At 46.1% G+C, this 26,651-nt stretch overlaps 1 protein-coding gene and 1 long non-coding RNA gene across 3 annotated transcripts in view; both read right to left on the bottom strand.

The window, feature by feature from the left end:
- LOC146074941 (uncharacterized) overlaps positions 1-25,429 on the bottom strand; it is a 104,880-nt gene extending 79,451 nt beyond the window's left edge. The window contains exon 1 of one of the 2 annotated variants that reach the window (XM_083183677.1): positions 25,238-25,429. The gene's annotated coding sequence lies outside the window, so the exon portion shown is untranslated. Of the gene's footprint in view, positions 1-6,143; positions 7,219-25,237 lie in introns of those variants that run through there. The other variant, XM_083183678.1, reaches the window with a different exon arrangement.
- LOC146072520 (uncharacterized) lies at positions 7,981-12,254 on the bottom strand. The gene is made up of 3 exons (XR_014473165.1): positions 10,252-12,254; positions 9,232-9,344; positions 7,981-8,995 (listed from the first exon to the last, which is right to left on the bottom strand). It is a non-coding gene; the product is annotated as an uncharacterized LOC146072520 (long non-coding RNA).
- Positions 25,430-26,651: the final 1,222 nt, after the last annotated feature.

Below are 26,651 nucleotides of genomic sequence, written 5' to 3'. Positions count from 1 at the left end.
TATATGATCCGTCATAAATGGGCCCCATGTAGCCTGTTCCCTTCACACACATTGGAGGTCCTTCTGATTGACCACAAAGCTGCAAAATTTGCAGCTTTGCGGGTCATCTAAATACCTCAGATTTCACGCATGTGAACAGATGTTTTACATCATCATCGATTTGCAGCTTGTGTGCAGGGCAGTGCGGTCGCCGACCATCAAATTTCTCAAGCGCTCGCAGATCTAGGTCAGTCTCTGCTGTCTTAGATCTGTGGCGCTCCTGTACGAGAAGAGGGTGGGCAGCTGACATCCGGTGACATCAGCTGCCCTCCCCCGGCACCCACGTCATGGGAGTTCCCATCGGCGCAACCCATATCCACCACCCCACGCTTCCATCCACACTGCTGCATGCGATCGGGGCGGCAAATAATCGGTTTGCTGCACCTGCTCACACAAAGTGGCTGCACATGCACAACATCGCTCCCCTGTGTGAATGTGCGGGGGAGCGAACCAACCTGAATGAGGGCCATAGCCTGTTACACACACACACACACACACACACACACATAGCCTGTTCTTTCACACATACAGTACATAGCCTGTCACACACACACACACATATACATACATAGCCTGTTACACACACATATACATACATAGCCTGTTACACACATACACACATACATACAAAGCCTGTTACACACACACACACATATATATATACATACACAGCCTGTTCCTTCACATATACAGAACATAGCCTGTAACACACACACACACACACACACATAGCCTGTTACACACACACACACACATATATATATATATACAAAGCCTGTTACACACACACACACATAGCCTGTTACACACACACATATAGACATACATACATACATAGCCTGTTACACACACACACACACACACACATATACATACACAGCCTGTTACACACACACACACACATACATACAAAGCCTGTTACACACACACACACACACACAGCCTTTTACAAACACACACACACATACATACATATATACATACATACAAAGCCTGTTACACACACACATACATAGCCTGTTACACACACACACACACACACATATAGACATACATACACACATAGCCTGTTACACACACACACACACACATAGCCTGTCACACACACATATATACATACATACACAGCCTGTTACACACACACACACACACACACATATACAAAGCCTGTTACACACACACACATATATACAAAGCCTGTTACACACACACACACACACACACACACAGCCTGTTACACACACACACACACACCCTGTTACACACACATATATCCATACATACACAGCCTGTTACACACACACACACACACACACACACACACACGCTTTTTTTGTCTGTTCCCCCTGCCATAGCCATGCATTGCGGGCGGCATTACCTTTTGAACCAGGAACTTGGAGCAGGAGCAGGAGCAGGACAGCCATCGCTGACCGGGCTTAGGCAAATTCGGGGGCGTGGCCTAATCGCGGACCCGTGGCCACGCCCCCTTTAAAAAAATTATTATTATTTTTTTGTGTCGGGACCCGGGCCCCCCTGGCAGGCCCGGGCCCAGGTAAAATGTACCCGCCCCCCCTGCCTCTCGGTGGCCCTGGCCGGGCGGGGAGCAGGAGGTGCGGCGTCCCGGTTCCCAGGTAACAGCCAGGATGCGCGCATGACAAAAATAATGACCAATGTTGTAAAAAAAAAACATTCTTCAAAAGCAAACAAAAATACATATGTGGCAGTATACCTGAAGAGGATGCGTTTGTGTTAGTAGATCCTGTAAATGTTATATTTTCAATCGTATGACTGTGACACCCTACCAGAGTATGGGACATTTCATAATGTATGAAGGGTGGCCAATCCTGGGATTGTGATTGACGGGATCCCGGGATTTGGCCCCTAAAACGCACGTGTCCTTAATTACTAGGAACTGTATTTTTCTGTGGAGCATATTTACTTTACAATTTAGCTTTGTGTTCTGGTTCCGCTGCCACTAAAAACAACTTAGGTCCCCTCCTACACAAGCTATGTGGTAGAGCATTCTTCAGGGAATGAGGACACCCCTGACCCTCACTATTTTGGAGCCACCAACACCCATACCACCGACACATCAGCCACAACCACCACCAACAACAGTGCAGGAGACCTGCACCCAGATGACCAGCTAAACGAATCTGCCCATGTTGAAGTTCACACAGGGCGCAAAAGGTACATGAGCAAATGCAGGCCATCTGGAAGCAATCCCAAAAGAACTGTTATGGAAGCTGCATGTACCTCGACAGCCAACTCCCAAGTCAACAGCTCACAAACTTTGTCTTTCAAGGCATAGTGCCCATATGCTGAGGGTGGGGGGAGAACAGAGACACTTCGGCCATATTTGTTTTAGGTTTTTTTGTTGTTTTTCTGTTTGTTAATAATTATTTTTTTCTTTAGTAAACATAAAATATCTCTCTGTCTTTCTAATAAAGTATTTAAAATCGTATATATATATATAATATTGATATTACATTTTTGGTATTGTGCTTTTTTTGATAGTAGATGTAGGTAGTTTGTGTAATTGTCTTTTATAACACTTATGTACAGTATTTTCAAGTTAGATATAAAATAAATAACCTCTATTTTTTTATATAATTTTTGGTAATGTTTTAGGTGCGAGTTTAAAACTTGGACTAGATTACATTGGTCAAGTTGTACTGTATGTACGAAATTTAAAAAAACATCAGGATGCAAGACTGAATAGTTCTAAGTGGGGGGGTCCGATAAACAGGCAAGTTTGCATGTTCTCAGACAGTATTACATTGGCCGAGTTAAAAAAATGTGCGAGTTATGTGCTAAACACACAATGCCAAGACTCGCACCCTAATACATTTAGCTAAAAAAAAAAAAGGTACTTGTTTCCTAGCACGGCGCCACCGATTTTAATTGTATGCAACCGGGTTGCAAAAATCGTGTCAATCGCATCGCATGCAACCAAATTGCATGCGATGCGATTGACCCAATCGACCATATTTTTTACATTGGAACCAATGTTAAATGGTCCGAGACCCGATTTCACATTGGCCCCAATGTTAAATGCCCCCAAGACCCAATTTTTCATTGTATGCCCCCCATTGTTAACGCCACGCCACGATCAGCTTGAACCCGAAGCGTGGCGAGCGCAGCGGTACGCGTCCTCCGACCTCTTCATACCCCAACTATCCACGTCGGTGCGGAGTTGATTTCACATAGTGTGGCGAGCGCAGCGAGTCACCGAGCCCGAAGTGTGGCGAGGGGACGCGCATTAGTTCAGACGTATTACGTGTCCGCTCGCCACACTTCGGGCTCGGTGGCTCGCTGCGCTCGCCACACTATATGAAGTCAACTCCACGCCGACGTGGATAGTGGGGGTATGAAAAGGTCAGAGGACGTGTACCGCCACCCCTCGTGGGCTCGCTGCGCTCGGCACGCTTTGGGTTGGCGTTCATCGTGGGGTGGCGTTAACAATGGGGGACATTTGACAAATAAATTACCCATCAGGGTGGGTATACAATCAAAAATTGGGTATGGGGGGCCATTTAACATTGGTTCCTATGTAAAATCGGGTCCATCGCATTGGTCGCATTGTATGCCATTATAATGGCATACAATGGACCCGATTTTACATAGGAATTTAACATTACATACAATGCTTACAATGTAAAATCAGGTCGGTTGCATTGCATGCCATTATAATGGCATGCGATGGACCCGATTTTACATTTGTCGGGAAACCTCCAAAAAAGCCAGAAAATGGTTCCGTTGGGTCCCATCGCATACCTTAAGTTAAGGTATGCGATGGGACCCGATGGGCGCCGTGCTAGGAAACAAGTACCAAAAAAAAATTGTCTCACATCAACAGTTTTTTTTTTATTTTACAGAACACCATTATCATAACAAATTGATGAATGGCACAATATTTATGGGAGTCTTCTCAATCTCCGAATACAGATGGCACAGCTATATATGTTACTATATAAAATGTACACACACACACATACATATCTATCTATCTATCTATACTGTGCACAGTTCAATCAGGTCAGACACTCATAAATAGCATGTAAATGGTACCTGCCCAGGTGCTCGCTCCAAGTGGGGATGCCACTTTTAATTGATAGGTATTCTAAAATCAGCGTCACTCCGGGACTCCAAAAAAAATTACAACCAAAGTGAATTTTAATCTTTGGTACTCTTTACCTAGCACGGCGCCCACGATGTCCATCGCGGTCATCGGGTGTAAAAAATCGCGGGCATCGCATGCACTACAGTAACGGGTGGGACGCGACCGACGCGATGCCCGCGATTTCCCATAGGGATCAATGTTAAATTTTTCAATGGACCCGATTTTTCAGTTCAATGCCTCAATGCCCGTGATTTTGCCATAGGAAACAATGTTAAATGGGCCACAGAGCCCAAATAGGCACCCTTAGCAGTGAAATGTCCCCCACAATTGTTAACGACAGCCCACGATCCACGCGAACCCAAAGCGCGGCGAGCGCAGCGAGCCCGCGAGGGGCGGCGGTACGCGTCCTCCGACCTTTTCATACCCCCACTATCCACGTCGGCGTGGAGTTGAGAATAGAATAGTGTGGCGAGCGCAGCGAGCCACCGAGCCCGAAGCGTGGCGAGCGCAGCGAGCCCCACGAGGGGACGCGGATACCTTCACAGGTAAACGCGGCCCTACGCGGGCTTCACAGGTATCCGCGTCCGCTCGCCACGCTTCGGGCTCGGTGGCTAGCTGCGCTCGCCACACTATTCTATTCTCAACTCCACGCCGACGTGGATAGTGGGGGTATGAAAAGGTCGGAGGACGCATACCGCCGCCGCTCGCCACGCTTCGGGTTCGCGTGGATCGTGGGGTGTCGTTAACAATTGTGGGGGACATTTCACTGCTAAGGGTGCCTATTTGGGCTCTGTGGCCCATTTAACATTGTCTCCTATGGCTAAATCGCGGGCATTGAGGCATTGAACTGAAAAATCGGGTCCATTGAAAAATTTAACATTGATCCCTATGGGAAATCGCGGGCATCGCGTCGGTCGCGTCGCACCCGTTACTTTAGTGCATACGATGGACGCGATGCCCGCCGTCCTAGGTAAAGAGTACCTAATCTTTCTACAGCATTATGGGCCTTATTCTAGTTCACTCTTTCTGACAAAATCCTTCTTAGATGGACAAAACCATGTGCACTGCAGGGCGGCAGATGTAAAATGTGCAGAGAGAATAAGATTTGGGTGAGTTATTTTGTTTCTGTGCAGGGTAAATACAGACTGCTTTATTTTTACACTGCAATATAGATCTCACTTTGAAGTAAAACCCCACCCAAATCTAATTCTATCTGCACAAGTAACATCTGCCCCACGTGCAGTGCACATGGTTTTGTTCATCGAAGAAGGATTTTGGCAGAAAGAGTGAACTAGAATAAGGCCGTATGTATGTATGTATGTATGGTATGTATGTATGTATATGTATATATATATCTATATATATATATCTATATATATATATATATATATATATATAGATATATATATAGATATATATATCTATATATATGATCCGTCGGGACCGGCACTCCTAGTTGCTGAATATTAGCAGTCAGGCCCTGGTGCCTTCCCTGTAGCTGAACAGCGTGCAGATAGATAACCGAAGAAGGCGGCACTCAGAGATGATAGTTAGACGTGAAACCTATAGTTAGACGTGAAACCTAAACAGGTTTATTTCAGTGCCGCACTGAACTAAACCTGTTTAGGTTTCACGTCTAACTATCGTCTCTGAGTGCCGCCTTCTTCGGTGTTTTATATATATATATATATATATATATATATATATATATATACATACACAGTATATATACATATACACACACACACACATACACATATGATCTTATTATATTACTATATGTTAAAAGCTATTGTATATTATTATTCTCAATAATTTGTAAACTGCCACAATGCCTACTTTCCATAAACATTTCATACATACAGTAACGAGAAACTGAGCAAAATTGCATGTGATAGAAATCAATAAACAACAAACATGACAGTTTTATTTACTACTGTAACAAACGAACATTACATTTCAGCATAACACTGACACTTACCTTAAGCTATAGGTACATACCAGCAGATATTCTATCTTGCACCTCACTCAGCCCACCTAAATCTCAAAACCCACAGAAAAGGAATGAAAGCCTGGACTTGCATCTATGGTTACATACAGCAACAAGGCTCATGCTGCTCCCTTTTTTTGATTTACCAGTTCAGATTGTGAAACTAGGCAACTGTCACTATCTCTAGACACGCTCCCATACACTCTGAAATTGTTCCGCAAACAGCATGCACTTCGCAGGACATTCTGGGGTTTAACCACTTAGAAGCCAAAGCTGAGAGGGTCTGTCTCTTCCTCCACTGCGGAGTGGGAGATATAGTTTTCTACTGTATTTTGATCCATGTATTTTTATGAAACATTATTATTATTGTTTGAGAACCATACATTAGTGAGCACACTGGAATTACAAACACAGGGCCTGATTCAGAAATGCATGCTAACCGATGTTTTCACAGTTTAGCGATTATTCCTCGACTATGCTTGTGTCTATAATTATGAATCAGGCCCAAAAGCCCAATCTGCGAGCAATGCAGCTGCAGGGAAGAGCAAAGCCATTGGTGGGTAACCCAATACGAATCTAGGCAGCTTGGCATATGGATACTTAACGCAGTATCAATGCACACATTCACAGCTGCAGCAGCAGGTCAGCCATCAGGGGGCACTGCGGGAAAACCAGTCCCGGAAAGGGGGCCCAGGAGTTTATAAAGTATAATTTGTCATAAACAAAGCTCACATTTCCATTAATGCAATGTAGAGGTTGGGTAGTGTGGTCAGTGCCGCAGACATAGGTCTCCCCAGGCATTCCAGGTGTTCAAGAAAGGAAAGGGGGGCTTCCTATTTTGTCAGTTCCCATAATTTCTGATGGCAGCCCTGTACAGCAGCAATTGCGTACAACTCAGCACCATAATCGTCCCAGTAGACATGCACCAGGAACATGTATCAAACTGCTGATCCATAATAAACACGTAACTCACAATAAAATGAAAGTGGCTGTTTTGGAAATACCTGCAATGAGAATGAGCTTGACCTGGCAGCTTCTAAAAGCATTCATATCAAGTTAATCTATATACAAGTATGATAACCATGTATCTGTATCATACCACTTTTTAAAACTTTGAGTAAAGGAATATGGGTGACATGTAATAGAATGCGATTTTATCGTACTTTTTGAAATCGCACCATATCGACCCACATCGCACTTTTTAAATTCCAATTTTTCCTGTGTAATTCGCATATTTAATGGGATGCGAATATGTGGCTAAAAAGTGCGATAAAGTGCGAAGAGATGCGATGTGGTGCGATATTATGACACATAAAAGTGCGATTTGTCCCGCTGGTTATGTGCGAGTTTAGGGCCAACCGGAGTGCGAATTACAACACTGCCTCCGCATGACAAATAACCCCCTAACCTATTGGCCCACCTAAGTCCCCTCCATTATGCATCACACCCCCTATATAAAGGGGCACTGGCGCCATTTTAATCTTTAATAGGGAGTAAGGAGATGGAGAGGAGGTATGCTTGGCAGAGGAAGAGTGGCAGCAAGTGGTGGTGGCAGAGGGAGCAGTGGCCCACAGACAGGCAGCAGCAGCGCAAGAGGAGCCAGGGGGAGAGGCAGCAGAGGAATGCTGACACCCAGCACATTCAGAGGGAGAGGCAGCAGTGTGGCAGGCAGCATGGCCACAGCAAGGCCAGCCCCAGCCTGGACCCTGGAGGAGCAGGCCCAGCAGGAGGAGGTGGAGGATCCTCTTGCATCCCCATCCCATACCCTAACACAGGACCTCTTCACTACACAGTCCCAGGAGGAGCTGCAGGAGGGCTACATCTCTGATCTCACCTGGCCTGAGGTGGATGAAGATGGAGGTGAGGAGGAGGCTGAGACTGCCCTGGAGGAGGAGGGGGACATGGCCATAGAGGAGCTGGAGGAGGAGTTAGAAAGTGGCCGCACCCTAAGTGGCCGGAAGGTGCGTTTTTCATATGAAGAAAATGCCACACTAGTCAGGGTAATTATCCCTGTATATTACTGGCTTCTGGGCAAACATAGCAACCGAACCACTGCACAGCGCAAGAGGGCCATGTGAATGCCATAACACAGGCCGTCCACGCAGTCAGCAACCATAAACGCATTGTCAGAAATGTGAAGAAATGTTTTAACGATATTAAAAGGTAGTTGAACACCAAAATGGCCACTGAGCTGAAACAGGCTACCCGGACTGGAGGAGGAAGCCCCAAATGTGTGTCTCATACACCTCCTATGAGAGGAAGTTAAAGAGGATCATCCCACCAGAGGTGCTTCCTGGCCTCCATGTGGCCGATACAGATAGGCCAGCAACGCCACCCAGAACTGGTAATTGTGCCCACATTTCATCTACAACATACATTGCAATGTTTTATAACTGTAATGCTCTCTTGTAATGTTAGCATAACAATGGTGCTGCTGTGGAACCATGGGCCATGTAGTTCCACAACTGCTGGTTTTGGACATAAGTTTAGTAGTGTTTGTTACAGGTTAACATGCCTGTTAGCCCAAACATAGGTGTCATGTTGATATAGCTTAAACACCTACATACAGCAGATTTGCGGCCAGTTTACAGGCTAAATAAATATTTATTATATCAGTCAGTTATATTGTAAAACATCGATTGGAATCAAAGGGGAACAAAATAGTGTTGCCCATGTGAGTATTTGTAGTTATTTGTATCAAAAATCAACATATCAACATGCTGGTAATAAATGCTGTCCATGCAAAGATGTATAATGGCTGTCCATCATTTCTTTTGCAGATTATCCATCCCGAAATGCTACCGCACCACAGTGGAACAGACCAATTGGCGGCGATCCAGAGGCTGCAGGTAATGAAATAAAAAATGACACCATTACACATACAGTACACACACCCATATCACATACATACACAATATCCTACATTACATTAATCTCCTGCTGCTACATACCAACGGAAATTAATGTCACGGGGTACATGTGTAAGTACATAATACCCATTGCTATGTGACATAACCCTCAAAACACCTTAGTAACATCTAACTGCACATATACTACACTAGTATGCTTCATTACTTACCAATTTATCTGTATCCACAGGAACATCACAACTAGGGCTGCAACCCCCAGAATCTTCACAAATGATGCCAGACCAAATGGAAATCATTCTTCAGCCAGTGGAGTCCTTTTCACCTGAAGAAGAAATCATGACAGATAGAGTTTATGGGCATGCAAAGCCATCACATTGGAAACATGCAAGGGTACATCCGAAACTTGTTTCAGCAAGTAAAAAAATTGACCACCAGTGTACGTGTTGCTGTGGGCACACATGTCCGGATGGCTACTACCCTGGACACCAGTTTGGCAGACATTAGTAATGCCCTACAGGAACACAATACTCATATTGCCACCCTTACTGAAACTCTTCTTGGGCAAAATCAAGCCTGTACTGACAGACCAATGCCTTATTTGCTATGCAGGGTCAAATAAATCATATGGAGCTTAATTTATTAGGGGCACCTAGATCTACTGTAAGTAGTGTTTCCAGTACACCAGTGAGTGGCACCCCTTACCCCCGTCAGAGTGTAAGGACCAGTGGTGGCCTGAGGTCAGGTGCCAAGGGAGGATGTGCGCGTGCTGACGCATCCAAAAAATGACCCATTTTTAAACACATTTCTATCGATGTAACTAAGCACTTGTAATTTTTTTTAAAGACATGCTAAACGTGTGGCCCACTAAAAGGAGCCTATGTTTCACATACATGAGTAAAAATGTATTCACACATACCAAGGGTTCTGTGTTTTATTGTATGTTTTTTAATAATACTTACATGGTTTAATGGTATATGTTAATGTGTAGGTATGGGTGTACATTTCTCTTTTGAGGTTTACTTGTAAATAGAATAGGTCAACAATAGTGATGTCAAACTCATGGCCCTCCAGTTGTTGTGGTAGTACACATTCCACCATGCTCTGGCACTAATTTGATAGAATGTATTGCTTAAAGTGTGTCAAGGCATGCTGGGATGTCTATTTCCACAACACCTGGAGACCCATGATTTTTACACCACTGGTATACAAGATGTGAATAATGTACTTACCAGCATGAACTCAGCAAGGGATAGCTCAGCTTCACCAGCTTCGCCTGTAGGCTTCTGACTACTCCCCTAAATATTGTAGAAAATATATGGTATCTGGTATATTATATGTGAGGACACTTACAGCAAAGGCACATGTTAGTATAAAGTGCACATGTCATTACCTGAGAAGTAGCGCCTAATGATCTCTGTACGCATCAGATTCCCCCTCTGCGTACCCCTCACTACCATAGGTGTGGTAGTTTCTGCTTCCTGCACGACTGCTGCATTGTAATCCTCCACATAGGATGGTTGGGAGAGGGCTATGTTGTGTAACATGCAGCAAGCCTGGACGATCATCACTGCTTTTGGTGGGTTAGGAAATGCTGAGAGCCTATAGAAAGCCATCTTAAGGTCCTGCCACTCGGACTCAGTACGTGGGAATCTGATGTATGTCCGGCACAACTTCTTTAAAGCAAGTAACACTTGATTGAAATGCTTAGAGAAAGTGGCCTGTGAGACCCTCAACAACCATGAGGTCACAGACTGAGTGGAGCGTGTGACCAAGAAGTAGAGGGCACACATTCATTTCTGCAGCCCAGACACTGCATAGTTGGCACCCCCGTAAGGGTCCAAAGCATCTCTCACCTGCTCATATAAGTCCAACAGATTAATGCGGTTCAGCCTAAACATCCCCACAACCTGTTGATCCGAGAGGGATTCCAGGTACAGCCTAGCACGATACCTACGTGAAGCACGCAGTAGTCGGGGTACCTGGATCTGGCGCGCAGCTTCCTCCCTCCTCCTGCGCAGCTCCTCCAAATGGGCAAAATCACAAACAGCCAGCTCCAAACCACTCTGCAAAATATCCATCTCTAAAACCCTCACAGGTGTCCTTTATGATGTTGGGATATATGTAGGGGAGTTGATGATGAAAAATGAGGACACCTGTGAGCAAATTAACCATTTGTGCACTTGACCAAAGTTAGTTCTGGGCCAATTCACCCATCAGAATTATCGCAAAAAAACCAATATCGGACTATTAAATGTCACCCTATGGATCTTATTCTGGTCCGTTCGATGCCGCCCTGCATTCTCATGGCTGTGCGCATTTCTGAGCATGTCCATATGCAGGGTGTGTGCACCCACTGCGAACAGCCTGTTCGCTGGGTGCACGTACCCAGGACAGCATGGAGGGGCGGAGAGGGGCGTCAGGCAGCTCCATTAGCATATGGGAACGCCCAGTGTTTCATGGGGGTTACCATTGGGCGCTGGGTGTAATCATGCTAATGCGGGCATGACGGACAGGCGGGGGCGGGAAGCTGACGACACTGGATGTCAGCTGCCCACCCACTTCCACCTGAACGTGCAGGCATATGTAAGTTGGACCTGATTGACTTGAGATTTATCCTATGTGCAGGAGGATCAATCTCTTGGTTAGACCCAATGCGCACAGGATTGTGTATTGGGTCCTACACATTAGATTTTGTTAGACAGGCACATCAGATTTTGTTAGATAAATTGGCCCAAACCATCTGAATTGGGTCAAATCTGACAAAATCTCTGAAGTGTAAGGGGCCTTTTACATATGCCTGCACACACCACATCTTTCGATGGTTGTCGACATCGAAAGATGTGGGCGTTCTCCCCTGGCCTGCGAATGGCTGTTACTGTGTAACAGCCATTCGCATGCCCTGCAAGCAAGTAGCTCTTGCGAATGGGCGGTGGCAGTCAACCATTTGCAAGGAGTGGTTTGGGTGACTCGCAAGGATGCTAATTCGCAGCCGAGCGAATCAACCAGAATAAACCCCAATATTCTTTGCATCATTCATTATTTATTAATGATTTTATTGAAAATTTTAAACCCATCAGGAATGCCCAGTTCTGCAATCTCTAATCCTGGTGCTTGGTTCAGGGAATCCTTACAGGTAAAATGAGACTAGGTAAGGACAATCAACTAACAATGATAAAGCTCAAAAACCTTAAAACCACTGATGATCAAAAGTCCTCCTCCCCTGTGACATCATGTTACAGACTTAATTGGGGGGGGGGGGGGGGGGGGGATTGCATTCATGGGTCACAGGCTTTCCTGGAAAAATGTTTAGCACAAGAAATATATATTATTCAACATCTACAATTAAAGAAGTAACCAATATCACTTCTACCAGGGGATACACAGTGAGGATATCAATACTCTTTATGATGATACTGCATATGTTGATAACATTATTTCAAAAATAAAATGCTACTTAAAATATATTGATGGCCTTGCTAGTATAGCTTTAAACATGCTGTTTTAAAAAATAATGAAACGATATACAGTAGTCAAAATTTAAAGAAAAGTTATCACCAATCGCAGAGTGGGGGTGATTCTGGTTTAAACGGTGCCCTAGCTTTTGCACGGGGGACCAATGTTTCGTTACCGCATACTGAGTTATGCTCATGTGCAGCAGCTGTGTGCGAGCGGCCATGGCAAATAGATTATTCACCAGGCGCTCGCACACAACAGTGCGGGCAGGGGGCATGGGGTGGCAGGCCGGCGGATATGCCCATGAAAACCCTGACCATTGAATGATTTCTACCCTGCACCCAAGGCTGCGAATGGATGTTTATTCTACACATCCATTAGCAGCCATGTGGGGGATCACGGTGTGCGAGGGGGGAGGGAGCAGACGGGTGTGGTCTTGGGGACTTGCAAGGCTGCGAAATTGGTAGTCTTGCGAGTAAACCAGAATAACCTCCAGTGTGTATACAGATGACGATGCTTTCCCCCCAGGGGCATTGCAAGAAAGAATACCTTGTGTAGGCAAGCCAAATTTGTCTACATTTTGTAAAGTCTAATGTTCTAGTATAGTTAAAATCAGCCATATTCAAAATCTAAAGTAAATATAGTCAAGAATGTATAGTTCTTGGCTCCAGGGAGTTCAAGAGAGGTCGCATAGTCAAATTTGTGCACAGCCAAAATCTCACTGTATGTTTGCACCTTTACTGTTGTGATAAAGTAAAAAGTGTCAATGCATCCTTTCATCACTCCATGTGGTGGGCTAAAATTAGTTTTAAAATAATTTTGTTGAAAACTAGATAAAGGGTAGATTTAATATATCCTATATCCTTCATTATAATCAGGTGGACATATGCCAACATATTACAGATAGGGTGAAAAAATAGGATTTTGGGTACCTACCGGTAAATCCTTTTCTCGTAGTCCATATGGGATACTGGGCTTCACTACTATGGGGATTGAGACCTCCGCAGGAGAGACAGGCACATCAAAGAACTTTCAGTGTGGGTGCACTGGCTCCTCCCCTCAATCTCCCTCCACTAGTCAGTTAATGCAAAAACTGTGCCGAAGGAGAGCATGTGAGGAGTATGTGATAATGTATTGTGGTGAAATTCATCCAGCACACCCAAACGAAGAAAACAACATATAAAAAAGGTGAATCCTAACAACTTCAGAGGACACCTGTAACTATAAACAAGTCTATAGACATATCTATCCTATAGAAAACAAGGCAATAAGCCTAACAATGAAGTAGGATCTGACAGCAGAAAAGCCGCACCGAGGTTTACCAACGCGTACCATTGCCAGGTGGATAAGCTCGGACACCCTCCTGGCCGAAGCTAGAGCCAGCAGAACAACTGTCTTCCAAGTAAGGTGTCGCAGCTCAGACTCCTCCAAAGAAACAAACCGGGCTGATTTTAAGAAAGTAAGAACTACTTCCAAATCCCATGGTGCAGTGGGAGGCACAAAGGGGGGCTGAATCCTCAGAACCCCCTGTAAGAAGGTTTGCACTTCCGGCAAGGCCGCAATCTTTTTTTGGAAAAACACAGACAATGCGGAGATTTGGACCTTTAAGGAACCCAATCTGAGTCCCTTATCCAAACCAGCCTGGAGGAAACGTAGCAGGCTGTTTAATCGAAAACTGGCCGGAGGCAAGTCATTCTTCTCGCACCAGGCAATATATCTTCGCCATATTACATGATAATGAGAAGCCGTCACCGGCTTCCTGGCTTTTATCATTGTAGTGACGACAGAGGGATGGAGACCCTTGTTGACTAAGATCTGCCGCTCAACCTCCAGGCCGTTAAACGTAGCCGCTGTAAGTCCTGAAAGACGAACGGGCCCTGGAGGAGCAGGCCTCTTCTTAGGGGCAGACGCCACGGGTCTTCCACTAGCATGGCCTGAATGTCCCCGTACCAGGCCCTTCTTGGCCAATCTGGCACCACCAGTATGGCCTCCGTCCCCTGATGCCGGAGCCGCTTTAGCACCCGAGCCAACAATGGGAGAGGTGGGAACAGGTACACCAATTGGAATTCCCAGGTCCAGGTGAGAGCGTCCACTGCTATCGCCCCCGGGTCTCTGGTCCGTGCACAGTACATTGCTACCTTGTGGTTCAATCGTGAAGCCATCAGGTCGATCTGAGGGAGCCCCCACAGATCCACTATGGCATCGAACACTTGAGTGTGAAGGCCCCACTCTCCCGGGTGAAGATCGTGACGACTCAGGAAGTCCGCCTCCCAGTTGTCGACTCCCGGGATAAAAATGGCAGACAGGGCCTGGACATTCTGTTCCGCCCAAGACAGAATCTTTGACGCTTCTCTCATGCAAGGCATGCTCTTGGTACCACCCTGCCGATTTATATAGGCCACAATGGTGGCATTGTCCGACTGGACCTGGATCGCCTTGCCCTGTAACAATGGAGCTGCCTGTAACAGGGCATAGTAGACCGCCCTCAACTCCAGCTTGTTGATATGAAGGCCCGACTCCAGTGGAGACCATCGACCCTGGAGGCGGACTCCCTGTGTGACAGCTCCCCAGCCCCTCAAGCTGGCGTCCGTGGTTACCAAAGTCCAGTCCTGGATCTGGAACCGTCTGCCTGCCAACAGATTGGATGAATCTAGCCACCACTGTAGCGAGATCCTGGTTCTTGTTGCAAGGCCAATCCTTCTGCGCATCTGCAGGGGGGAGCCGGACCACTTTGTCAGAATATCCAATTGAAGGACCCTGGAATGGAAACGGCCAAATTGTATTGCTTCGAATGAAGCCACCATCTTGCCTAGAAGCCGGAGGCAAAGATGGATCTGTACCAGAGGAGACTGTAGGACCTCCCTGACCAGCTGTTGTATTGCACTGACCTTTTCCATCGGCAGAAAGACTCTTTGCTCCGATGTATCCAGGATCATGCCCAAGAAAACCATCCTCTGGGTCGGAACCAGTGATGATTTGGACATGTTCAGGATCCACCCGTGGTCTCTTAGCACTTGCATGGACAGATTGAGAGCACTCCTCAAAGCCTCTGCCGACCCTGCCTTTATTAGCAGGTCGTCCAGGTATGGCACGACATTCACCCTTCGAAGTCTGAGTAGTGACATCATTTCCGCCATTACCTTTGTAAAAACCCGCGGGGCAGTCGACAGGCCGAAAGGTAAGGCCCGGAATTGGTAATGGTCGTTCCCCAAGGCAAACCTGAGATAGATTTGGTGTGGGGGCCAGATGGGGATGTGTAAATAGGCGTCCTTGACGTCTATAGAGGCCAAGAACTCCCCTCTCTCTAGACCGGCGATCACGGAGCGCAAGGACTCCATCCTGAACTTGAACACACGCAGGAAGGGGTTCAGTGATTTTAGATTCAGGATGGGCCTTACTGAGCCGTCTGGCTTCGGTACCAGGAATAAGTTGGAATAATATCCCTGGCCCCGCTCCGTGCTTGGCACCGGTACAATTACCTGAGACTGAAGCAGCCTGGTAATGGCCCCCTGAAGGAGAACCTGATCCTCCTGGGATGCTGGAAGGGCCGACCTGAAGTATCTTCTGGGAGGGGGTTTGTCGAATTCCAGCCTGTAACCTAGAGAAATGAGATCCCTGGCCCAGGAATCCAGACCAGAGGCGTCCCACACCTGGCTGAAAAGCAACAATCGCGCTCCCACCGCGAGAGAGTCTCGTGGCGGGAAAACCCCGTCATGCTGCAGGCTTGGAGGAAGCCGCGGCATTGGGACGGTCCTGGGTGCTGGAGGAGTTGGGCTTACTAAACTTGCCTCTGCTGGCATTGGAGGCGCCCCTAGCTTTGGGGCGAAACCTGTTCCCACGAAAGGACTGCTGGGAAGTAGCTGTGAAGGTACGCTTTGCTACTGTGGGAGCTGATGGGAGGAAGGTAGATTTTCCTGCCGTGGCCTTGGAAATCCAACCGTCTAATTCGCTTCCAAAAAGCCATTCTCCTGTAAAGGGAATACCCTCCACACTCTTTTTAGAGTCCACATCCGCAGACCACTGACGCAGCCACAGGGCACTTCTGGCTGAAACCGCCATGGCTGAATTGCGTGCGTTTATTGCGCCCAATTCTTTTTGCGCCTCGCACAGGATCTTAGCGGTATCCTGAATGTGACGCAGGCTGTCGCCAATCTGAGCCACAGTCATGTCACCTAACAACCCTTCCTGAATCTGGGTTGACCAGGTATGTATGGCCTTAGCCATCCAGCAGCTGGCTAGAACTGGGCGCTGGGAGGCCCCACTAGCCGTGTATATGGACTTGAGGGTAGCTTCCAGCCTCCTGTCCGCCCCGTCCTTAAGGGTGGATAAACCTGGGACTGGTAACAACACCTTTTTAGAAAGGCGGGAGACAGATGAGTCCACTACTGGTGGCTCCTCCCACTTCTTCCTGCCCAAAGGTTCAAAAGGATAAGCATTAGTGAACCGCTTTGAAAGAGTAAACCTCTTATCAGGGTTTTGCCATGCAGCCCTGAAAACCGTTTCTAACTCCGCCTGCTCAGGGAAGTATACTGGCTGTTTCCTCTGAGTCATGAAGAAAGATCTCCTTCTGCGGATGCCTCCACCGGGAGATCTAAAACATCCCTGATGGCCCTGATAAGCGGTTCAGGACCATGCACTGCTGCCTCAGGGACTGGTTCCTGCAGAACCTGCTCCTCACCCTCCTCCAGTATGTCCTCATCATCATCATCTGAATCAGGGGCCATCGCAGCAGCCGGCCTCTTTTGAGGCTGTGAGGCAGGAGGAGGTACATTAAGAGTATGAAGAATATCCACCCTGGCAGCTAACATGGACAATTCCCTCTGAACCCTCTGCGTTTGCTGAGTGTTAGTGGAAAGCTGTGAAGCCACAGAATCCAACAATGTCTTTATGTTGGAGGCCCAGACAGGCTCCTGCTCGTCAGCCTGAGATGGCCCCACAAGCTGTGGGGGCACCCCACTGATCTGAGTGTCAGCACTACTGGGCTGTGGTGACATACAAGCCTCACAAGTGACTTGGGACTGTGATTTGGGCACAAACTTGGTGCTACACACCATACAAGTGAACTTTTTCACCATGATGAGACAGTACTACAGTGTACAGCAGTACAACACAACCCCCACGCAGTCACACACGTGCACACACCACACCGCTGGATGTTAAAAAACAGACTATGTGCTTGTTTTATGTGTGTCTGTAACTAATCAGATCTGGGTGAGCTGGTAACGCTAAACACAGTGATATCAACAACACAGTGTCTAAAATAAGCCAGATAGCGCAGCAGCGCTAAATCGCTATAAAACCTGCTGTCTCTGCCGTGCTGCAAGGACCCGGATCCACCACGCCAGTGAGGCGCCCTCTGTAATGGAGTCTGGCAGCGTGTAAAGAAGCAGGAAGTGACAGCGCGCGCCCAGCAGAGCTTGGTCCCGCTCTGAGTGAAGCCCCGCCCCCCTGTACACGGAGTTGGCGCTTACATACGTTTATACTGACATATAATAAAACGGTATAATATTACATACATATACCCTGAGGGGTGTCCCTGGTGTCCAGCGGCAGCACCCATATGCCAGTTTCCAGACGCGGGGTTCACGCGGTCCCTGCTAGAAGGCCGCCATTACTGCCCGTCGTCTTGCCGCACCAGAAATGGCTGCGGGGTCCCCTTGTGGGACCCCCAGCCTGTACTCACCACTTGAAGTCTTCAGACCTGTCAGGGGGTGTGCGGCGGCTAGGAGGCTTGCTCGCCACAGCGCAATGCTGTGCGGTGACAAGCCCCACACAGGACCGAATTGTCCTGTAGCAGGGTCAGCTCTGTACCTGAAGAGGTCGGGGACCACAGCGCCCCAAAATAACAAACTTTGAAAATAAATGTAGAAAAAACTATGGAGCATCCAGAAGCACTGCCTCTCCTGAGGCACATTTTTCAAAACTGACTAGTGGAGGGAGATTGAGGGGAGGAGCCAGTGCACCCACACTGAAAGTTCTTTGATGTGCCTGTCTCTCCTGCGGAGGTCTCAATCCCCATAGTAGTGAAGCCCAGTATCCCATTGGACGGTAGAGAAACAGGAATTTTATACAAACATGATTGAAACTTTTTTTTTTATATAAATTAGTTGATTTGTCTTTCTCAAAAAAAACAACAACATAACTTTGTATGGCAGAAAGCTATAGCTATACAATTTCCATAGACATTAACTCGAAATGTAAAAATTGCATTTGAATGATTACATGATTGTATTGAATTGAATGTTTGAAAATGTAGAATTTGCTCTTTCAGACTTTACAGGTCTCCTTTCTTATACCCTTCGTCCCTTCTCTTGTGTAACATACTGTATTATGCTGCTACATGATGTCAACATGCTTATAGCATGCTAGCACTGTGTACATGTTTTGTGTTTGTACAAGCTGCTCATATTCTTCATTTTTAAGGATTAATTGTAATTATACCCCAATATTGAGCTCAATTTTACATGTTTACTGTATTTAAAACTATTTGCACAATTTGCTTACACCTGTATCGTGTGCAAAGTTGGATATACTATTGAAATGTGATTTGTTATGGGTATTGCATTACCGCCTACCTCCCAACATTGCTGTTGAATAGTTTGGGACAGCAGGCCTGGCCACATCATGGAGGTAATGGGGGAAATTTACTAAGATGTGAAATACACTTCACAGGTCATGTTGCTATGGGCAACCAATCAGATCCTGTCTACTATCTTTTAGAGGGTGAAAAAGAAATAAGAAGTAGCTTCTGATTGGTTGCCCATAGCAACATGACCTGTGAAGTGTTTTTCACATCTTAGTAAATTTCCCCCAATGTGTCTGCATTACAGAGTGGATTTGGCTTTGTGCAAAGAAAAAGCTAGGCTGTACTTTGTACTCGGATGTGAATTCACACCCTTGTGAGTGAACGAGATCCCACCTTGCAAATGGTGGTATGGCGGCCCACCATTCGCAAGGCGCGTACGTTTGCACTGGTTGCGAATGGATGTTTTACATAAATATCCATTCACAGCCTGCAGGGTAACACCCACATCACAAATGATGTGGAACGTGCACACAGATCTAAGGTTGCTCAGAGAATCAGCCAAAAGAGTGGGTGAATTACAGGCTTTGTGCATGAGAGAACAGTATCTGAAGATATTTCCAGACAGAGTGGTTCTTAGAACTAAGCCATCCTTTCTGCCTAAAGTGTCATCTTTTCATGTGAATCAAGAGATTATTTTACCTTGCTTTTGCCCTAAACCTTCAAACAAGAAGGAAGAAAACTTACATACTCTGGATGTGGTCAGGGCCATCAAAATTTATTTGGATAGGTCTAGCAGTTTTTTTTGTTTTTTTAAAGACATTTTATTTGAAAATGTTTCAATAATTATAACAAGAATACCAAATAAAGAGTACATTGTCACACTGAAAGTAGTCACTTGTAGTCATTTAACATAATCTCAAATTGGACCATCCAACATTTCTCTACACATACACATAAATCTTGAGTATAGCAACTATTTAGTGAAATCAAGGCTGACAGAAAAAAAAAAAAAAGTTTCTCTTAAGCAATGTCTCTTGTCATGAACTCACTGGTCCTGAGAACAAAGGGAACTCGGAAGTATGGTTTCTCCACCAGTTGCGGAGTACCGAGTGCATTCATAGGTGGACTAAAGAGGGAAGAGTAAATAGCGAGAAATATATCTGGATATGGTACAATAGCATGTTTCAAGGATTTTGGTCGCAACAGAACTCTATCATATTGTGACTCCCAATATAGCAATGCAGCAAAAACAGTAATTAACGTACTTAGAAATTAAAGATGAAAAAGGGATGGAGAGGGGGAGAGGGTAGATCACAAACAGGGGAGACAATACAACACTCATTGAAAGATATCTGCAGAGAAATACTAGGTCTACGTGATCTGGCGTAGCATAAACCAAGTGGTGTTTTTGAAGATTTTTTGAATGGATGACTGTGCGATTGAATATAGAACTCCCGCTTAGCATAGAAGCGTATTACACCTTTTTCTATATCACACAGTGATGCTTGTCATTCATAAAACAATATTTTAAGAAGTGAGTTTTTCAATTCCATAAGGGATGGGGCAGACTTGTGGATCCAGTGGGTCAGAATCAATTTTTTAGCCTGGACCAGTATCAAGTTGAGAAGTGGGATTAACTTTTTTTATGGGGTCCAAGGTTCCAAATCTTGAAGTTGAGGAAGAGAACGGGAAGGGGATCGTGTATGAGTTGTAAGGTAAGTAAGGTATTCAGGAAACCCAACACATTCCTCCAAAAAGTCCTGATCTCGCATCATTCCCAAAAAATTATGGAAAAAACGTAGCACCAGTTATTGTGCATTTTTTAACAGAGGCCCAGATCTCCAGGAACAAAGTGACTCCTCTGCTGCTGTGATACATAGGCTCTGTTGAGGAATTTTAGGTGGGTCTCCTGAAGGGAGCAGACTGTAGGTGTTTGAGAGTGGTAGGGAGTTTCTTTAACAGTGTTTGGGTCTGTGGGAGAGAGGGGATATCAATTTTCCATTTGGATTCTAATGCTTGAAGGAGTTTCTCCTTTGGGAGCATTATCAGAGACTGGTATAGGTTTCTTATCCTGTATCATAGAATATTGTGGCACTAGTAATGTTAGGATAGGATCCAAGGAGACTGGGGAGGCAAAAGGTGGGGGCAGAGATTGAGTATAGTGACACGCTTGTAAGTACATGTAAAATTGGGAATGAGGTAGTTGAAATTTATCTGCAAGATCCGTGAAAGAGAGAATCGCCCCACCTGGATCAAAGACATTGCAGATAGCCTCGATGCCCTTCTGACGCCACTCCAAAAACAAGGGGTTATCTAGTCCCGGGATAAAAGTCGGGTTGCCCCGGAACGTAACATGGGGAGTATTAGTCGGTTTGCTAACAAAATGTTTATGGATAGTAATCCACATTGTGTAGGTTTCCCTGAAAAGGAGGTTATCCTTCACCTCATTGGGAAGTTTACTGCGCAGGGTATGAAGTAAGGCCACCGGGCATATGGGTGGAAAAAGGCGCGTTCTAAGCTTTCGTCCGTGTATAAAGATTTGTTGAGGAACCAATCCGTGGCATAGCGGAAAAGGGCGGCTTGGGTAAAGTTTTGAGCTTGGGGTAGGCTAAAGCCTCCTTCAGCTTTAGGGAGGAAGAGCCTGGCAAGGGGCAGCATTTGTAGCAGATAGGACAACTTAGGGAAAATTACACTCTTAATCACAGTGACATAGCCATAGAGGGATAAAGGGAGAGTCTGCCATCTCTCCAACAACTTCGAAATGGTCTGCAGTACAGGCTTAAAGTTAACAGTGTATAGTGAGTCAAGGTGGAGGGATCATAATGCTTAAGTATTTCATAGATGTAGTACAAATAGTAAATTGTCGTAGCGTAGGGAAAGAGTCAGAGTATAATGAGGGCCAGGCCAGGGGTAAAATATGAGCTTTTTTGTAATTAACCTTGAATCCTGAGAAAGATCCAAAATGGTCTATAATTGTCATGGGTTCCGGCACTGATTCGGAGGGGTTTGAAAGGAAGAGGAGCATGTCATCAGCGAACATACTTAACATAACCTCTCTAACCTTAATTCCTGAGACCGAAGGGGTGCCTCTCAATTTTACAGCCAGGGGTTCCAGCGCCAGGGCAAAAAGCAACAGGGAAAGAGGGCAGCCCTGGCGTGTACCTCATAGCAGACTGAAGGGGGGGGGGGGATAGTTTTTGGCAAAGATTTGGGAAGTAGACTGGGAGTAGAGGTTTGTGATCGCAGCTATAAAAGGTTCTGGAATCTAGAGTGTGATGATGAGATGGTCCCAGGAGACCATATCAAAGGCCTTTTCGGCGTCTAGGGAAAGAATAGCCTGTGGTGGTGGGGTTTTTACTGACTGATGCCATTGCATAACTGTGAGGAGTTTCTTGACATTTAAAACTGAATGCCTGCCCCATATGAAGCCTGTCTGATTCTTATGGACAATTGCAGGAAGTAATAATTTCAGTCTATCAGCAAGAATTTTAGTGTAAAGCTTATAATCTGTGTTGAGGAGTGATATAGGTCGATAGGAAGAGGGCTGGGTAGGATCTCGGCCAGGTTTCAGGATGAGATTAAGAAGTGCGGAGTTAAATAGGGGGGTTGGGGAGCACCTTTGAGGAGAGAGTTAAACAAAGTTGTTAGTGGGGTGACCAGTTTGGGGGCTAGTAATTTATAATACTCACTCGTCAAACCATCGGGGCCTGGTGCCTTTCCTGGCTTAAGATGACCAATTGCCCTAGTCACCTCCTCCTCATTGATTTCAGCTAGTAAGGAGGCAGTACGGTCAGCATCCACGGTGGGGAGTTTGGTCATGGCCCAAAAGGTAGTTTTGTGAGACGGATCTACAGGTGCAGGGGCATAGAGGTTTGAGTAAAACTTATGGAGTACAGCTGAAATGTCTCGTCCTTTATAAAGGAGAGTGCCGGCTTCATCTCTCAGGGAGGTGGGGGGTTGTTGGCCCTGTAATAGGTTGGTCATCAGCCTATTTGGAAAGACAATCTAGTTTTGAGTTTAGTCAGAAGGGCATCAAAAACTGTTTTGGCTTGGGTAAGCGCTAATTTATTTGGGGTGGTAGGTGAGGTTTTGTAATTCTGGTAGGCCTCCGTCAATGCGGTCTGCGCCTCTAAGTAATGTGTAGTTCTCTTTACGCAAATGGGAGGTGTAGGAGATTATTGCACCCTGCAAAACTCTGGCTTAGACGCCTGCCAATACATGAGGGGTGAGTCAGTTGATGTAGTTGTATTATTATGTTTATAGTCCATCCAAGTGGATTCAAGTAGGGACCTAAATTTGGTTGAGTTGGCTAAGTGACTAGGGAACCTCCAATTTATATAAGAGCCTCTATCCTGAGTGGAGTGCAGGGTGATCCAGCATGCAGCATGATCGGATATGGTAATTGTCTCAATCCCCGCATCCTGCATCCGGGGAAAAGCCTGTGTGGAGAGCAAAATATAAGCTATGCGGGATAGTGTACTTTGGGCTGCGGACAAGCATGTGAACGCACGTTTCACTGGGTTGTGGGATCTCCAGACATCAGTCAGATGAAGGCTCGACATCAAGTATTGGATACCATGTCTGGGGGGGGGGGGGGGGGTCGTCTAGACCTGACCACAGAGTCCCTATCTAGTACATTGATACTAGAGGCCACCACGTTGAAGTCTCCTGCTAATACAATTGTGGTGTCTAAATAAGGCATCAAAAGGGTGACCAGGTTCCTAAAAAATAATTTGGAGAAGACATTAGGGGCATAGACATTGCACATTGTGACTCTTGTTGAATGTACGGTGGCGTCCACGAGCACCCATCTGCCCTCTGGGTCAGTAATGGTATTATGTACTTAGTCGGGGAGTTCTTATTAACTAAAATGGCAACCCCTCTAGATTTTGAATTATAGGGAGACGATGCCAGTAGCGACCATCCCATTGTGTTTAATTTTAGGGTCTCCAGGGAGGTTAGGTGCGTCTCCTGCAAAAACACTATCTCCGCTTGCAGTGGACCAAAACAGTCCCCCATGCCCAGACCGGGCACCGGGATAAACAAACATAATACGCCAATCAATATATGCAATTATTCATAATTAATTGAGCTCTATAACAGACATGAATCAGCACAGCAAAACAAACTTTTCGCATCGGATCATGGGTGTGGCCCGGGATCCAGAGAGAATCAGTCAGTGTGTGAGCGTCCTGTAGGGCCACAGGACCGTAAAGGCATGTGAGGAAACCGCTTCTAGGAAAGACCAATTTAGACGAGGCATAAAGCTGTAAGGCATACAATGAAATCTCCTCACTCATAGTCTCGATATACCATCTTTGGGATTTAAAAACAAATCGGCCACTATGATACATGCATCTAAAAAGCAAAATACGCCCTTACCTTACACAAGTCACCGCTAAAACTTTAATCCATACTCTCATCATCTCCTGCATTGATTATTGCAATAGACTTTTTACTGGCCTTCCCCAATACAGACACTCACCAATACAATCCATCATGAATGCAGCTATAAGGCTAATCTTCCTAGCATTCATCAACAGCAAAGCTACTCTGTAAGTCCCTCCATCTGCTACCTGTATTCTATTGTACTCAATACAAAATACTTTTACTTAATCACAAGGCTGTAAACTGAACTAGACCAACATACATCTCTTCTCTCGAAAGATCGCGCTACTCGGCCTCTTCACTCCTCACAAAATCTACATCTCTCATCCATGTGCATTACTAGCTCCCATTCACGATTGCAGGACTTTCTTTGGGCTGCACCGACTCTGTGGAATGCTCTTGTACAATAAGGGGTTGATCCTATTAATCCCGAAGGGTGCTGATGATCCACCTGGCACACTTTACGGCGGGCCGAATTTGCTGAAAAGTGCTCGCACCTCCATGGGGGTGCGATCAAACTTTAGTGAATTCGGCACTGCGAAGGGTACGAGTTAGGGTTAATTCGGGTGCTGTTTTCAGCGTGAAAACGGCACACGAATGGCAACTCGCACCCTTCGGGTTAATAGGATCGACCCCTAAGACTCTCCTTCAGTCTCCAATCCTTCAAGCATTCCCTGAATACTCACCTCTTCATGTAAGCTTATCAAAATTACAGAACTATATATAATAGAATAAATAATACAGCCCACCAATAACCTTTGCATTCTGATGGACTTTACGCACTAAAGAACACCGATCGTTGTGTATCAACACCTATTTCCCTATATATTGTAAGCAGGGTTGCCTACCTGACCCTCTCCTTCAGGGAGAAAATGCTCTGTTCCTGGGTTTCCCTGATAATGTGTGATTGCCATCACCTGTGGTGAGCTAGTTTATTTATTTACAGTTTCTTATATAGCGCAGCAGATTCCGTTGAGCTTTACAATTGTAGACAACAAACTGGGTAACAACAGACAGAATTGGAGGTAGTTAAGGGTTGCCTACCAGACCCTCTCCTTCAGGGAGAAAATGCTTTGTTCTTGGACCTCCCTGGTAATGTATGATTGCGCTATTTAGGAAACTGCTAATAGACACCAAAAACTAATAGAAAAACTCATGTCAACCTATTTCTTGTCAACTTTGTCATGTGTTGACCTATTGACTGTCAAACTTTTTCAACCCTATGAATGATACCGCCCACCAGAGCCGGTCCTAGGCATAAACTAGCCAATTGCCTAGGGCGTCAGCCTCCCAGCCAAATCTCAGTGCCTATGTCCTTGCTGAGCCGGCTGCTGCACTTGCCTCAGCAGTGTGTATTACAGGCAACGCCGGAAGCATGAACTTCGGTACTCTTTACCTAGCACGGCGCCCACGATTTTGATCGTGGGCATCGTAGGTAAAAAAATCGCGGGCATCGCGGCCATTGAATGCACTAAAAATCGGGTGCGACGCGACCGACGCGATGCCCGCTATTTCCCATAGGGAACAATGTTAAATTTCTCAATTGACCCGATTTTACTGTTCAATGCCTCAATTGACACGATTTTTCCATAGGAAACAATGTTAAATGGCCCACAGAGGCCAAATAGGCACCCTGAAGTGTGAAATGGCCCCCACAATTGTTAACGCCACCCCACGATCAACGTCAACCCGAAGCGTGGCGAGCCCACGAGGGGCGGTGGTACGCGTCCTACGACCTTTTCATACCCCCACTATCCAAGTCGGCGTGGAGTTGAGAATAGAATAGTGTGGCGAGCGCAGCGAGCCACCGTGCCCGAAGCATGGCAAGGGGACGCGGATACCTTCACAGGTAAACGCGTCCCTTCGCGGGCTTCACAGGTATCCTCGTGCCCTCGCCACGCTTCGGGCTCGCCACACTATTCTATTCTCAACTCCACGCCGACGTGGATAGTGGGGGTATGAAAAGGTCGTAGGACGCGTACCGCCGCCCCTCGCGGGCTCGCTGCGCTCGCCACGCTTCGGGTTCACGTTGATCGTGGGGTGGCGTTAACAATTGTGGGGGCCATTTCACACTTCAGGGTGCCTATTTGGCCTCTGTGGGCCATTTAACATTGATTCCTATGGAAAAATCGTGTCAATTGAGGCATTGGACAGTAAAATCGGGTCAATTGAGAAATTTAACATTGGTCCCTATGGGAAATCGCGGGCATCGCGTCGGTCGCGTCGCACCCGATTTTTTAGTGCATTCAATGCCCGCGATGG

The sequence above is a fragment of the Crinia signifera genome, chromosome 4 (genome assembly GCF_055691185.1).
Source record: "Crinia signifera chromosome 4, ASM5569118v1, whole genome shotgun sequence".
Lineage (NCBI taxonomy): Eukaryota > Metazoa > Chordata > Amphibia > Anura > Myobatrachidae > Crinia > Crinia signifera.
This window is presented reverse-complemented; position numbering and strand designations above follow the sequence as displayed.